Source organism: Panthera tigris, chromosome A1, assembly GCF_018350195.1.
Source record: "Panthera tigris isolate Pti1 chromosome A1, P.tigris_Pti1_mat1.1, whole genome shotgun sequence".
Lineage (NCBI taxonomy): Eukaryota > Metazoa > Chordata > Mammalia > Carnivora > Felidae > Panthera > Panthera tigris.
In genome coordinates this window covers 196,282,955-196,299,611 of record NC_056660.1, presented here as the reverse complement: position 1 = coordinate 196,299,611, position 16,657 = coordinate 196,282,955, and the positions used below count along the sequence as shown (strand labels likewise).

The window sequence follows — 16,657 nt, the reverse complement described above, 5'->3', positions numbered from 1 at the left end:
AACTGTGAATATGCTTTTGTATTAAAAGTTTATGCCAAGATCTAGTTCTGCAGTAGGCCAGTAAGTACATTCCCCGTGAAGGAATGTGGCTCGTGTCAGTGTATGAATGCGTAGATAACTTTTGATGTATTTGTGATGCTTACCTTTTTCGAGCCCCCACCCCCACAAGGGAATTCAGTGGGAATATTTATCGTGATTTTGCCCTCTGTTGCATTTTAAAGTTGTTTCCTGTAATTTACTTGCAGTAGATAACTGAATTTTGTGGTGTATCTATTTCCTTAGTATCCCTGTTTTACAGCTGAAGAAACTGGGGCTAAGAAAGGTCCAATATATTTACACAGCCCCACCCACCTCCAAACCTGTTTGTTTTTTTTTTCACCAAATGCTGGAGGGTCATCTCCAAGTCAGTTATAAGAAGGACTGGCTAGATAAACCACGAGGACTTACTAGGTAAAGATTTCAAGGTGGAGACAGAGAGGGTGGCGGGAAGCAGGGGAGGGAAAGGGGACACCGTCCGCCAATGAGTGATATGGCCAGGCAGCTGGCATGAGATTTGATTTCGGAGCCTTTACTCTCCTCCCACTGTGGTCCTCAGAGTTCTGGTGTTTAGAATTCGAGAAGCTCTCAGCCCCCCGGAAAGAACCAAGAGGGCCCAGGCAGGCCTTGTCGTCCATCTAAAATTCCATTTGGGGAATCCCAGCCTCGCCCCAAGTGAGAGTGGAGGTTCAGAGCTGGCCAGGCGTGATTCTTGTCCCTGGTGCAGCTGTCAGGCCGCCAGGCTGCAGCAGGGGCAGAAGGCGGCACCACATTGCAGTCATTCCAGCTGCGGGGAATTTATCGACAGCGTGCCCTGCAGGAGGCAGGCTCAGGGGCTTTTTATAGCCCTCCAAGAACCTGGGGAAAACTGATCTCTTGAGAGAGAGAAGTGGGGCACGTGTCTTTTCCGGGCACCGCGCCCTCAAACGTGTAGCCCCAGATGCCCACAGTTCAAATTAGGCAAAGAGTCATGGCTAAGTGAGCAGCGTGGATCAGTAGGAGCGCACCCACTGTCCAGGAGACAGAGATCCCAAGCAAACCCGGCTCCCAGAATCCCCTGCATGGGCTTCCGTCTCTTCACCTGTCAGGTCGAAGTATCATAATGCGAGGATCTGCCCACCTCCCCTGTGGACCGAACCCAGCCGGCCGCCTCCTTTTGTACATAAAGTTTTATTGGAACACAGACACAGCCATTCCTTGTGTATTGTCTATGGCAGCTTTCTCACCAGAGAACCAGAGTTGAGTAGTTGTAACAGAGACCATATGTGGCCTGCAAAGTCTAAAATATGAACTCTTTGGTCCTTTATAGAAAAAGTTTGCCAACCCTTGGATTAGACTATAGAGTTTGGGAGTATCTCCCTGGAGCACGGTGGTAAGAAGGATTCTAAGGGTGTCCAGACTAAGAAATGAAGCTCTATCCTTTAGACCATACAAGAGTATGTATTTAAGACCAGTGTTGGAAGGGCCCAGAATGCCATTTACTCACGTGGCATTAGTCCCAGAATCCTTTTGCAAACAAGATCTTAAGCAATGTAGCTAATCAGGTTGAGGTAGGAATGAGAACAGAGTTCATTCCATCCCCCGCCCCCGCCAATCCCAAGGAAGCTATGCAGTTCCCGTAACTCCATTAGGAAAGCACTTGAAAATTACCTATCTAATCCTATGTGTCTTGTTTCACAGCTAGGGAAACCGAGGTTCAAGGGGCAGCATCTTGCCTAAGGGCATACGATGGACCCCCAGATTGGCTTTCCAGGGAACTACTAACGTGGTTGTGAGGTAGTCACAGAGCACAGACATAATCGCTGCTGGGGAGAAAACATGGCGATTGGCTTTGGGGGCCGCCATTAGTGTGGGGGTGGCCATGACATGCCCTCTCTGACCAGCAGCCCGCAAGGCTAAACAGGGCCATAACGTGGCCAGGATACATTGCTAATACCCACCGTGCTTTGCAGTGCTTAAGCAAGGCTTGGGAGTTTTTTTCTGAGAACACAAGAGCCAAAAAAGCCACAGTGAAATTTGAATGGGATTATATTTTTAAAAAACAACATTTATTGATATGGAAACACATTTTTAAAAAATCAGAACCTATCCTACAGTCGATATATCAATTAGTTACTTTTCTGTTTGTTCCCCACCCCCCCCCCAAAGCTGTTATTCAACAGATAAAACGTCTTTAAATCAGCGCCCTCTTAGAATGGAGAAATTATGATAATTTATGCTGCAGCTTTCTTTTGAAGATGGAATCAGATTTATTCATTTGTAGAATAAATATTTATTCTTCCTGCCCATTCTTGTTGAAGGGTTTGCTGAGAGCAGACGCAGCTGATATGAAACCAAGGGGAAGGTTTTTTTTAGCTCCACTTGGATCCGGAAGAAAACTGATCTAGGAGTGTGCCGAGAAGCCAGAGAGACCGATCAGGTTACAGAGGGGAAGCTCAGGGTCCTTGCACCCCAGAGTCTCCTAGCAAAGCAGAGAAAGTAAGACTTGGTCACCAGTGCCCGTGACGTGAGGTCCTATCTGCTCCTTGTCCATTAGAGAATATAGTAAAGGACCAGAGGCCTCGTGGACCACTTTCTAGCCAGGAACCTCAGAAGCATGGAGGGAGGCAATCCCAGAGTGGAAAGAAGAAAGGCCCAGAAGTGTGCTCAGGGTGCAATGGGGTGGGCTTGCCTACAGCCTAGAGAAGCAGGTAGACGTTAAACGGAGCCTCGGTCCTCAGATAGAGTAGGGCTTTTTCCTCCAGGTCCCCAGCGGGCTGTGTCCCAGTCCCCAGTCCCCGAGAGGCTGGTTGCTCAGATTTGTAACTAATAATAGAGGCAGCATAATATGGGAGCTGGGTGAGCCCTGGCTGTGGTGTCAGATTGCCTGGGCTTTGAATCCTGGCTCTACTCATCCATTTAATCCCGAGTTTCAGTTTCTTCAACCAAAAATGGAGATAACAATCACCTGTCTCCCTGTGGGGATAATTGGATTCCTGCAAGGAAAGCACTCAGCATATAGGAAGCATTCAATTAAAAAAAAAACAAAACGAATACTTAAAATACAGGTTTGTAAACGATCGCCTTAACGAATGAATTCGAATGGAATCCAAGTTCCCTCTGTACCGCTTTCCCTCTGGCTCCTGGCTTCTGGCCTGCCCATCCTGGGAAGGGACAGAATGACAGAGTTATTAGGGGTAAGCCACAGGGAAGTATGAAAGCACGTGAAGGTCTATCATCATCCGTGTCACAAAGGAAACTGGCGTCAGGGCCCCAGGGAGCTATTGACTGGTTGTGAGCAGAAGGGGGATGATGTAAGTGTTGCGGCTGGGGGAAATGATTAGAGCCAGCAGTGAACTCGTGAGACAGTCAGAAGGGAGAAACTGGAAAGAGGTGACCAGTTAGGAGCTGTTCGTGAGCAGTATAACCTCAACGCACCTTTGTGTCTAAGTTAAGAACAGGGGAATATAAAACTTCAGACTCTACCCATTTTCAAAGAGAGTTTAATTGTATAGACTCGTTGGCCTCCTGTGGGAGCAGAGGAGATGTTTGGGGCTCTCCAGGATTCAAGACACCTATCCCCAAGACCTTCTACTGTCATTTTCTTGGAGCCTCGCCCCAGCCCAGGAGGCAGGAATCACCCCAAGGGTCTTCCAGAGCCTGCCCCAGGGTGGCTGGGCTCCCTGTGGACTGGAGTCCTGGGCGCCTGGTCGGTATCCAATCCAGGGCTGGCACTGGGAGGCTTCTGCAGGCAGGGGAAGGGAGGGAGGAGGAGAGGCTGGGCCACAGTCCAGGTGGGCATTGTAGGCCCGACCTTAGCCCCCCACCTAGAATGGGTGGGCTAAGCCCCGGGTGGTGTTCGCATCCCGTGATTGCTAACAACACCGGTAGTAATAACCAACCTTTACAGAAGGACTCGGGTGCTGGTATAGTTTCATCCCTCCATATACTACCTCTCTTTGTGCTTACCACCACCTCTGAGGGGAGCACTCTCATCATCTCTGTGTCACAGAGGAGAAGCCTAAGGTGACACCACCTGCCTGGGGTCACTAGGCTAGGGAAGGCAAATCCCAGGTTTGCCTCCAGGTATCTCTCACCCCATTTGCCCAATGCCTCGACTCCCCGACTCCCCACCTCCCCACTGTACTGGCCCTTTCCCTGCCTTCCTGCCACAGGGCTGTCCCAGGGGGGCTCAGCCCCTCTTGGAAGGGACATCTGCCTCTCTTCTTAGTTGAGATTTCCAAAAGTTCTACACAGTGAACCTGATAGTGTCGTCTTGGAGCCCCCACCCACGGGTCCAAGTCTGCCACGCAGTGCCCCCGGTGCCCCAAGGAACAAGTTGGCTCCACTCCCCCACCCCTTGAGTCCTTCTGCTCTTGGAGACAGTTGTCAGAAGCAGGCTTTAAAGCCTTCTCCCTAGTCTTTGGTCCTTCTCTGAATTCTGGGCTGTCACTTAATGTGTACCCAGTGCACCTGCTGTGTACCCGCTGCTGTGCTGGGCACTGGGCAACAGTGGCCCCGTCTCTCCCCTCACGGTTCACAGTTTAATGCAGAAGGGTCCTGAACACGTCACCTGCTCTGGAGGGTGTAACAGGATGGCCTCACCTGTCCAGGAAAGCAGGACAGACCCCTTGGAGGAAGGGGCAGCTGCACCAACCCTCAAAAGATGAGTGGGCACCGTCTGGAGAGTGGGAGAGATTTTAAATAACAATAAGTCAACTCGGGATATAGCAGGAGTGGCTGTGAGCCACTGGATGCCACTCCACTGGATCCGCACAGCAACCCTGTAAGGGGTGGGTATTATCACGATCGCCATTTTGCAGATGAGGACGCACAGAGAAGTTAAGTAACTTGCCCAAGGTCACACAGTTAGCCTTTGGTAGCAGTTGGAGGAGAACAAGCCAGGCAGAAGAACTGTCGTGAGCAAAGAGCACTGGGGTGGGGCCTCAGATATTGAAAATAGGTAAGAAATAGTAAAAAAAGAACTTAAAAAAAAAAAAAAAACCATTGAACAGAAAACAAAGGTAAATACATACCGCGTTCCAAATAGTGCAGCCTGAGGCAGCTCCTGGTGATTTTCTGGTTCTTTCATAGGCAGAGGTTTCTGTGGGCTGTCAGGTCAGCCTCATCCTTGGCCTTCTGAGTGGGAATGCTGTTCAGTCACATCTCTTGAATCCTGCAGGTTCTCTGTTGTTTGGAGAGGGGAAACAAAGGGCATAGATGCGATTGATCACAGTCTGCTGATTGACAAAACTTCAGGGCTCTCACTTTTCAAAGACACTGTCAGACTCGAGTCTCACAACAGGCCTGAGAGGTAGGGAAGGGCAGTTGTCATCACTTGAGTTTAATGCTAAGGAAACTGAGGTTCAGAGACATGAAGCCAGTTGTCCAAGGTCACACAGCCGGGAAGTGTGGAGCTGGGGCTTGACCCTTGGGCTTTCGGCTCTACATCCTGAGTTTTCTCCTCTCTACCAAAACACGGTGGACAGTGAGAAGCCAGAACAATTTCTGCCTGGCCCTTGTGACCTCCAGAAATTTCATTAGCCTCTCTGGGCCTCAGTTTCTTCTCGGTAAAACGGGGATAAGAAGAGCTCCTACCATATAGGGCTGAGGTAAAGATTAGATGAGATAATAGGCACAGAGTGGTGGCCTTAGAGAACATTCCCATAACCGAGTATCACACAACACAATGAATGAACGCAATGACAGACAACAATACCGGTCAATCTTGGCAGTATGATAGTAAAGAAAAAGTCACAAAGGATTCCCTATAATGTTATACCCTTTTTTAAAAAAATTTTTTTTAACATTTATCCATTTTTGAGAGACAGAGAGAGGCAGAGCATGAGCAGGGGAGGGGGAGAGAGAGACACACACACAGAATCTGAAGGAGGCTCCAGGCTCCGAGCTGTTTGTTAGCACAGAGCCCGACGCGGGGCCCGAACTCACGAACCCCAAGACCATGACCTGAGCCGAAGTCGGAGGCTCCACTGACTGAGCCACCCAGGCGCCCCAAATGTTATACCCTTTTAATGAGGTTAAAAACAAGCACAGATTTTTTTTTTTTTTAATGTGTGGATATACCCGGTTGCAATAGCACTATACAGAAGGGAAAGCAAGAATGTGACAATTACAGCATTCAGGATGGCAGTCAGCCTGGGTAGGGGAGGCAGAAGCAGGAGACGGTAGTTAGATATAAGATACAGTCGGGACCCCGGCGTTTGCGTGAGTGGTAGATTTGTGGGTGTTTCCTACATGAGCGAAAGTAACCGATGACGTAAGTCAATAACCAAATAAAAGTGCAGCACGTGTGAACCAATGACGACAGTGTCTCCTGAAGCAAGGATTAAGACTAACTCCATTTTTATCCACCTGAAGTTCTATTTATAAAAAGAAGTAGAAGTGTTAGCTCATGGGATGTATTTCAATAAATGCTCATGGTCATTCTTGGATATCCCTATTATTATCTGTCTTATCTGCATACCCCTACCCTGGGGTCCTCAGTGTCCCGCAGGCTATTGGTGAGACGGGTGCTCAAACTCAAACTTCTCCGAAACAGAAAGCCCTGCCCGATGCAGGCCTCAGGCCTGGCACCCATCCTGTGAATGGACACCAGTAGGGAAAGGTCATGAGGTGCTCACTGCAGGTTCCAGCAATGGTAGAGCACCCCTGTTAGAAGGCCAGAACGTATTACAATGCAGCAATTGGAAGCTTAGGTCCTAGAGTTAAGTCTAGGTTTGAATGCTGGTTCTGCTCGCTGTGTGCCTTTAGGCAAATGACCGGCTTCTCAGAGCCTCACTTGGCTCGTGTGTAAAACAGAGGGTAAAAAACGTACCTACCTCACAGAGTCGCATGAGAATTAAGTGAGGTGATCTATGCAAAATGCTTAGCACAACATCTGGAATATCAGTTAAGAGCTTGACAATACTACCTGCTTTTATCTTCGGGTATCCCAGGCCACTCCCAGGTCACTCCCGGGACTGTGTTTGTCCCCCCCAAGCGTCTGGTGAAGGCGGTGGGGCAGATTGCCGTAGGGGGAAACAGCTGCCATCTTGTGTGGGGGGCGAGCATGTGTGTGTCACAGTTTTCCACTTCCTCCTGGAACCATTTCCTTTGTGAGCTAAATAGGGAGGAATCTGCAGACAAAGGAACAATTCTGGGAGAGCCCAGTCCCACAGCCAAGAGCTATATCCTCGGAAGTCAGTGGCTTGGCCCGCCCCCTCCTGTCTGGAAACGGCTTCCCTGGTGGCCCAGGGCTGAGAAACCAGGTGCCCAGAGCAAGGGCTCTGCTGGTAGATGACGAGACCTGAGCAGAGCTGCTGCTGGAAAGGCCATTTAAGATGCAGGGCTTCCCCGAGCCTGTCACCCAGGCCTGAGTGACTCTTGGGAAGAGAGTCCCCAGAAAGGCTCCCATGACCCGCTTCCCCACTGACCTGCTACCTCCCTGGCCTCTGGCCTCCCTATCTTCCTGAAATAACAGTTGATCAGAGAAGTGTGCTCCCCAACGATCCCTAATAATAATCCCCACGATTTACAAACCCTCTCCCCGCTACCAACACATGGGCAATCCTGAAGCCCTCCTCACTGGAGAGGAAGGGGACACTGAGAGGGGCTAAATGCCTCACCCCAAATTCCACACTGGTAGGCGGGAGGCATAGCCCCAAACCAGTCCTCTCAGACCAAACCCCCCAAATCCTCCCCTTCCTCTTCCCCACCTCCCTCCCTTAGGATTCTGTATTTCTGGCCCTGGAGTCAAACCTGCGCCCTTCTCTTCGGCATGAAGGATATTGGGTTTCCTGCGCCAGCGGTAATGAACACACACAAAAGCCTTCCAAGGTGACCTCCCCCTGCCCTGCCTCGCACAGGGGCTATATTTAACTCCTGGCAAGCGGTCAGCACCGAGGCATTGGCTCTGCAGCTGGCTTTCTCCGCTGCTCCCTTTTCCTTCTTTTCCAACCCACGTGAACCGCGGTCTTCCCCGAACCCCCGGGGACAACAGGAAGTGTTTGTTTTAGTGACCAACAATGCTGGTCCGACCCGCGCGGACCATCGTGCCCACTGTTTGGCCTTCACTTGGGCTCCAAGAGAAGCGCTTGTGAATTCAGAGGAAGGAAGCCAGGCGGCCCCGTGGCCCCCGATGGGGAGATCTGCAGCAGCAGCTCGGATGAGAAGCCGCAGGGCTGCAGGCCTCGCCTGCAGGTGGGGGCTCCTCTGCGGAGCTGACCCGGAGCTGCCGCGAAGGAGCCCTGGGGCGGGCACCCCTGAAGAGCCCCTCGCTGCTCTTCCCGTCCTGCAACCTGCGACCTGCCCGACGGGCCTAGCCCACCTTGTCATAAGAATTAAAGTGTGTAAATAATACACATAAGTCTCTTAAAGCAGAGGGGTGCATGGAAGAGTGATGTAAATTGCTACTGTTTACTGAGAACTTACTACGTGCCAGACGCTGGACTAGACACATTCTCGCCGTTCCCACTGATGAAGTACGTGGGCTCATAGGTCACTGGTGATGAACGCGAGGCACGGGGCCGTCGCGCACGTGTCCCAGAGGCGCACAGCTAGGCATCGCGGGGGACGGGACTTGAACTCAAGTAGTTAGTTTGGGTTCCTTAATACATGTTAGTCATTATTATTTCCTAATTTATATGTTGGGGGTTAAAATCCCCCAACTACGAAATGGGCGTCACTAAATCTGTTGGCAGCCATGCTCAGGCGAGGGTTACAAGCTCAACCAAAGAGGGTTTGGAGAGCTTAGCCAAGTAAGAAACTGGACTCCTGCTTCCTTTTGTTCCCCGGGGACTATTGTTACCTAGTTTTTTCTTCTTTTAGGCATCTTTTTACGGTGCTGATCCGCCATGATAGACACGGTTTTTAAATCGTGTTAACTAGCTGCTTGACTACCAACTCTCGTTTGTGAGATTTCATTCATTGCTCAAGTACCTTAAGCATGCGCTGTGTCAGGCACCAGCGGAAGCTGGGGCTGCTCCTGCCCTCGTGGAGTTCAGGCTCAAGTGGGGGTCGCTGATGTTAATTGAACAAATGCGCAGTTAAATGAACATTTCACCATGGTCCACACCACAGGGAGAGTGATGCTATCCTCGTGTAAAGTAGGGGGACAGAGGTAGTAGAGAATGGGAAACTTCCCTGGGGCGGTCATGAGGGAGCTGAGAGCTGAAGAGGGCATTACTGGTTGGCAGGAGAAGGGAGTTCTGACAAGCAGAGGGAACAGCATATGCAGAGGCCCTGGGTTAAGAGGGTGAGGAAAGGAGCAGGAAGGCAGCCTGGAGGGACGTCTCTCTGGAAGGGCTCACAGGGTTGGAAGGCCACCAGAAAGGTTCCTCTCTGTTCCTTCCCCCCAACCCGAACGCTGAGGTCACACCTGCTAAGTGGACTGCTTTCCTTTCCAGGATGATCTGCCTTTCCGTCCCTACAATGGGTCGTCATACCTCATGAACGCGTTAGCTTGCTAAAGCACGGCATATAGAAAGTCATCTCTCAAAACACGATCAAAAACTATGAACGTAGCACCCTGGTTCTTTCTCCAGCTCAGGAGCCTTTATGAGATGGAAATTGGGTTATGTTGCCGTTTGGAAAATAAGAAAGAAAACTTGAAACAAACGGAGCATGTGAGCCCTTTGTAAAAACCCCCGTCCTGACAACTTTCCTGTTTTTTCATTTTTAAATCATGTTTGCTGCATGTTCTCTTGACTTTGAAAACAAAGAAGGAGGAGTTATCCTTGTCGTAAAGAGGCTTGTCACATAAGGAGAGGGGGGAGAAGAGAAATTGTATTTCCTCCCACTGCTTTTCATTTACTGAAACGGTAACTTGCAAGCTGTTTCCAAGCATTTTTACAAATTCCAGAGTCTAAAAGGTACCCAGGAATGAGATCTCACAAGTCAGAGCGCCCACTGGGCTGACCATGTAGGTGCTGAAACAGGGGTTATTAAACCTGTGGTTTGCAGAAGGTGAATTATTCACTTGTGTCTTGTTATGGAAATTAGACCCTACCTTTGACATCTCTAAATAAATCCAACCTTCCCTGCGTTAGAACCCATACTGGCTGTGGTAAAGAACTTTTGCTTGAAGGTGTCATTCATGCTGCATCTGGTGTACAGAAAGGAGGCAGTCCTGGGAGCAAGTAACAGTGCTTTTTTGCCTGCTGGCTTATTTTCTGCTCTGTGCCATCTCATTTTGATTTAAATGGGGAGGGTGGGAGAGCAGAGAGAAAATTGATCTTCGTTGGGTATTCACCAGTAACAATAAATACTTAGTGGTCTGATCTTAAATACATTTTAAAATAGATTCCTACTTTTATTTGGCAAACTGTTTTGCATCCCAGAGAACAATTATCACCCATCTTGGGTTTCTGAGCCTGTCTGTCCCACTTAGTGAAAGATTGAAGTTTTATAAACAATGATTAAACCATTTCTTCCTGTGTTCTTTTCCTCACTGGAATTCACTGTACCTCCCTAAGGCTCCGCTAAGCCAAACAAGATCAATGAAATGTATTCGTGGTTCTAAATAAACTTTAGACATAAGAGATAATGCTGTCCCAGTGCCCCAGTCTGTCCTCAGAAAGCAGACAGGACCTGGTCCAGGAGTGAACATAGAAGGGGGGCGGGTTAGGAATGGGTGAACGAGAGCCTTCCTGACTGGAGACAGCAGGGACAGGATTCCCCTGCAGCTGGAAGATGTCCCCCCACCTGGTAAGGGAGGGGGGTTGTCCTTGGGGGTGTGAGCTCTCTGAGTAAAGGGGCTGCCTACTGCCCCTACCCCTACTGCCATAGCCACCCTAAGCTCCGTGTCAAGGCCAGCGCCATCAATGGTCAACGTGATGAGGCTCGCAGGGTCCCCCCCCCCGGTGTCCTCTTGTCCCCCGATACCCCCTCCCTTCTCCCCCACACCTGAAACCCCCTGGAGGTCACACACGAATGGTGAGGCACCTGTCCAGTGCACTGAGCCCCATACGCATGGCTTCATTTCATCTTTACAATGACCATGTGAAGCAGCTACCGTGATTATCTCCACAGTCTGCAGATAAAGAACCAGAAGCTTAGACGGGTTCAGAAATCTCCCCAGAGCCACAGCTGGAAAATGGCCAAGCTGGGAGGGACCAGACTGGGCACAGCCTGTGTTCCTCGCCACTCTTTGATGACTCAGCCAAGTAGCAGCAAGCTTCGTGTGAGTCTAACGCTAGGGACTTTTATCTTCCATTGGTTCTGTGACCACAGTTAAGTCAAACAACCTCTTGGACGCTCACCTCTCTTTAAATCTTTAAAATGAGAAGACTGCCCTAGCCCATCAAAATGTTCAGCAAATGCTTAGGGGGCAGCCAGTATGATTGAGACACAGCTCCTGTCTTCACGGAGCTCTCGTTACACAACTACGGCAGACCTGTCGCCAAATCCTCTCTCACTGGTGCTCTGGAATCTGCGCGGCCCTGGGGAGTATCAGGAAACGGCAACCATGACAATGCTATGGCTGTGATCGAGTGACCGCTGGCTCCAGGCACAGCACCGCAGACAGAGTGCCCCATGAGCGTGACTACCGAGTTCGGCCAGCATAGGCGGTTGGCATCCTACCATTGTCACGACCCAGATGAGAAGGCCAGGGCTCAGAGCTCCCTCTCGGGCTACCCCTGTACAGCTGAGAAGTGGTGGCTCAGGAATCTCAGGAATCGCAGTGGAGCACATGTGACCCCGAGGCCTTAATCGCTGTGCTCCTCTAAGCAGGCTTCCTGGCTCTGGCTCTTTATATTCTGTAGGAGCCCTTATTCCCAGCTGGACATTCAGTTATTTCAAAAGTGGTGTCTAACGAGAAAGTTTTAGGAAATGAGGAAGGTCTTCCCACGTTCCCTATGTTCACAGACGTGCCTTGTAGTTATTCGTTTTCCGGCCGAACCTCTTTCAAAGGCTGCATCTTGGAATCACCTGGAGTACTTGTTAAAATGCAACATGCTGCCGGGGCGCCTGGGTGGCTCAGTTGGATAAGCGTCCGACTTCAACTCAGGTCATGATCTCACGGTCTGTGGGTTCGAGCCCCCACGTTGGGCTCTGTGCTGACAGCTCAGAGCCTGGAACCTGATTCTGTGTGTGTGTGTGTGTGTGTGTGTGTGTGTGTGTGTGTCTCTGCTCCTCTCCCGCTCATACTCTCTCTCAAAAATAAATAAACACTAAAAAAAAAAAAAAAAAAAAAAAAAAAAAAATGCAGCTTGCTGGGTCCCAGTAGAGGGCCTACTGAAAGAGCCACGCCAGATCAGGAGGGCCGGGCTGGGAATCTGCCTTTCCAACAACCCCCTTGGGAGTCTTATTGTTGCTAAAATGTGAGGCTGCTGTCCTGGCAGTCTGTTTGAGGCCTAGCAGAACCACTGGCCGTATGATTTCTCTCCAAATTAAATTCCGTGATGGTTCCAATCCCTGTGGTTTCGGTTTTCTGGCATTAAAGACGAAGCTGCGACAGAAGGCACATCCAAGTTCACTGCACCTGAAAGCCAGCTATTTTACGAGGGTTCACAAGGGCTGTTTTACGTGGGTTACGGCATTTAGCTTTCGCCAAAACGTGGCGAAAGAATAGTCGTGTCCCGTGTAATTCCAGAGCTCTGTCCACGAAGGGCGTGTAAGGGAGTGTGAGCAGTCTGGATGGGAGTGTAGGGGGCGTGGGGATCCCAGCAGGGACAGTCTGGGAAGTCAGGTAGGGCCACAGCATGAGAGGGACGGAGGAGGAGGGGGGAAGTTCTGTGCTAAGACGAGATAAGGAGAGAGACGAACGTTCGCGGATACAGGCTATTGATGTGTATCTGCTCTCGGCACTTTGCACACACCTTCTCTCGGCTGGGTGGAGGGGGGGTGGTGCGGTTCTGTACTGTCTTCGCAGAGCCAAACACTGGCTGAAAGCTCCCCGGTATCCAGGAGGGTGTAAAGGTGTCTCTGGGCTGAGATCCTGGGGTTGAGTCAGGTATATGCTTTGAGGAGCTTGTTTTTCTTCCTGGAGATCTTCACAGTGAGGGCTCTGAAGTTCACCTGCAGGCCCAGTGGAGAGACTCACTGAGCAAGAATTTCAGCCCCACAGTAAGGGTCTCCACCCAGCCAGTGTGGGGACCCCTGGTCAGGAGGCCTGATGACGTCCTGGCCCAGAGCCCTTTGGCAGGAGGGCTCTGAGGGGCCACTTGCCTCCTTCCTTCCCCAGGCCCGGCCTCCGCTGCCCTGAGCCCATGTTTTCTGGTGGAGGATTCAGGCACAGGTGCACACTTTGAAGTCAGACAGACCTGGGCTCCAGGCCCGGCCTTAGCACTTACTGGTTGGGCAGCCTCACTTCTCCGAGCCTCCGCTCCCTCCCTCCCTCCGTGGGGCGCAGTTAGCAACGCTAGGTCCCTCCTGTGCAGTTTCTGAGGATTAAACGGGAGGGTGTGCCCTAACTGCCTTGCACACAGTAACTGCTCGGCCCTCAGGAGGCTTCTCGCAGGTTCACTGCCCGGAGGCTGAGCTTTTCCCCACTGGCTCATGCTCCCTCCGCCAGCCAGCCGCACTTCAGAAATGCTGTGTGACTCTCCCTGGACCACCCACCACCTGCTGCCTGCCGGGCCCTTCCTGGCTGCAGAAGCCACCACTGCACGGCACGAGGTGTCTCCTTGCTGCCCATCTGCTTCTCCCAGCGTTGCTTGGTTCCCGCCTTCTCCTTTGCTCTGCCTGGACTTTTGTGACCATGCCTCCATTACACAAGAACATTTTTAGAAGTCAGGGTCCCATGTTAGGAATCCCGTTAACAAGCAGGGAAAAACATTCAAAAAGTTGTTAACAAAGCTGGGGTCCTGTACCTCCCGCATTTCAATGCCGAGAACTCACTCACAACCTGATTGTGCTCGCTTTAGAAACAACTGCAACAAACCTCAAATTGGAAGCCGAAGAGGCTTTCGAAGCAGGAATGCTGCCACAGACAGACACTGGCTGATAGCAGCGAGAAGGAATCTCTGGGACCTCAGCACAAAATGACAGACCCAAAGGATGGGAGGGAGGAATGGACAAGAGGGGCAGACTTAGCAAATCCGAGGTCATTCATTGAAGGCTGGCAATTCTCAGAAAGGTGTGGTTGGGAGGGGGCAATGCCCCAAGATGCTTTCTGGGAGTCCACGCAGTCAAAACTACTTTTATATAGTACTCAGACCCCGTATGTCTTTATTTATTTATTTATTTATTTATTTATTTATTTATTTATATGTTTGTTTATTTTTGAGAGAGACAGAGAGAGACAGAGGGCTAGCAGGGGAGGGGCAGATAGAGAGAGAGGGAGACACAGAATCCAAAGCAGTCTCTACGGCTCTGAGCTGTCAGCACAGAGCCCAACGCGGGGCTCGAACTCATGAACCGTGAGCTCATGACCTGAGCCGAAATCAGACATCTAACCAACTGAGCCACCCAGGTGCCCCACTATTATTATTATTTTAGAGAGAGAGAGTGCGTGTGCTCAGGGGAGGGCCAGAAGGAGGAGAGCGAGCGTCTCAAGAAGGCTCCACACCTAGCACAGAGCTGGGTGTGGGCGGGGCTTGATCGCACGACTGTGAGATCATGAGCCGAGGTGAAATCAAGAGTTGGACGCTCAACTGACTGAGCCACCCAGGCGCCCTCCCCCCCTCCCCCCGTATGTGTTTTTTCTCTCCCATTCTTTCATGTTTGCAGTGGAGTTTCCCAGAGGTTGTGTCGTATGTGATGACGCGACAGCTCTGAAAGCGAACGCGATGTGTGCCTGTGTATTCTCCTGGTTTAAAACGTTCTCAGCCTTAATTTGTAATACAGTCAAGATCGACAGATATAACCCACATAGAACCAAAGTTCTTTGGAGTCCTTGATAATCTTTTCGATTGTGCAAAGGAGTCCCCAGGCCAGAAAGTTGCAGAGCCACTGGTAGAGGGCTAAACAGTCACTGTGCCCCATGGCCTTGACATTCCCACATGATAGCAGAGCCGTGTCGGGAATTTTCGAATACGAACCGTGGCTGCGAGCCACAAGAAAGCTGCCATGGTCCCCTGCGGTGCCTTCCTGGTAACATTTAGCATGGCTTCCCTTGTGTGTAATGACGTGGGTGTACGATAAGGTGTGTGTGTGAGAGAGAGACAGAGACAGAGAGAGACAGAGACAGAGAGAGACGGAGAGGGAGCATACCCACTGGAACAACGTCTTATTCATTTTCGAATCCCCCGAGTGGCGTGTAATCAGCACTCAGTAAATACTTTAGAACCGAGTTAACTTTCAATATATCTGATGAAGGTGCCAGAGAGGTCTGTGACTCCATTTGTAAAGATTTCCTTTGCAACACCTAAAATTTACCTAAAATGATGTTATGATTTTAAGTGGTTTCCTGCTTCCAGGAGGGAAACCCACCCACCCAGAAGCCTCGCTCAGGCGGCAGTGCAGGGGCTCGGGCCCTGGGGGAAGCAGGGCCTCCAGGCCCCTTGCACTTGGGCTGTGGAGGCGAGCGGCGCCCCCTGCCGTCGTGCGACTCGACAGCTCCAGGAGTCACACAAACGTAGAATCGACCTGGCTTCACCTCTTTCAAGCTGTGCAGCCATCCCACAGCCTTCCTCAGCCTCAGTTCGAGGGCATCCCAGCGCGACCTGCTCGCAGATGAGCTGTGCCGTGCTCGCAAAGCCCCTGCCTCAGCGCCCCGAGGCGGAGAGAGCTCATGAGGTGTAGGTGACAGGATCGGCCTTCGGCTCATTTACAACAAATCTCAGGTGACGAGGGAATGCCACAGAGAGACTGCCACGGCCACGCCACGTTTTTCCAACGACTGCCGCTATCTGTACGTAAGATTTCTATTTTTACAAAAAAGGTCCTGACGTGGTCATCTGTGCGTGGAGCCCGGGCACTGAGCAGGCCCCAGACTAGATGCTAAGGAAGCTGAGATTCCTAGCACAGTCTACGCCGTCTAGAGCCTCATGGCCTACTGAGGGAGCGGATGCTCCCAGCACAGACCAGCATGGTAAATAAATACTATAATGACAGCAGTCACAGCTGACTTGGGGTGAGCATTTACTCTGCGTGGGGCAAGGCACTTTTCATGCAGGACATGATTAATCGTTACAGCAGCCATTTAAGGCAGGTGCTGTTCTTACTCCCGTGTACAGAGGAGGAAACTGAGTCACAGGCTAAGTAATCTGCAAAGGTCCCACAATGAAGGAATGATGGAGCCTGAACTTGAACCCGGGAGTCTGGTCCCAGGGCCGGTTCTCTTGTGCACAATGCTACAGCCCCTCTGACACACCCAGCCCCTGTAACTGCAAGCCAGAGTCTGGTTGTTTCCTTAGGGGGCCCAGAGTGGAGAGAAACACAGGGGGCTGGGAGTCCAGAGGCGGTACCCGAAGGCCTGGCACTCCTGAGGCATCTGTGTGTTTGCAAGCACGTCACTTCTCTTCTCTGAGCCTTGGTTGCTTCCTCTAAAAAGCACGTGTGATCATGGGACCTATCCCAAAACTTGTTGGCAGGCGTGTATAAAATACTGTAAGGCAGTATAGTGCCATGGTTGAAAGTGAGTGAGGAAACGAGGTCCAGTTGAGGCTCCACCAGCTGTGTGACCCTGGAGGAGTTATTTAACCACTCTGAGCCATAAGATGCTTGATAGTGGAGTCAAATGGGACTATACATATGAAAG

The 16,657-nt window shown here is 50.9% G+C and overlaps 1 protein-coding gene and 1 long non-coding RNA gene across 3 annotated transcripts in view; one reads left to right on the top strand and one right to left on the bottom strand.

Annotated features, from left to right (window-relative positions):
* Positions 1-16,657, top strand: part of AFAP1L1 (actin filament associated protein 1 like 1) — a 62,129-nt gene that overhangs the window by 9,388 nt on the left and 36,084 nt on the right. The gene's annotated exons all lie outside the window — the stretch shown is intronic.
* LOC122240941 lies at positions 3,377-7,056 on the bottom strand. 2 transcript variants are annotated; one of them, XR_006220757.1, is made up of 4 exons: positions 6,947-7,056; positions 5,052-5,202; positions 4,621-4,696; positions 3,377-3,760 (listed from the first exon to the last, which is right to left on the bottom strand). It is a non-coding gene; the product is annotated as an uncharacterized LOC122240941 (long non-coding RNA). The 2 variants fall into 2 exon arrangements; XR_006220754.1 differs by having other exon boundaries at positions 4,621-5,202.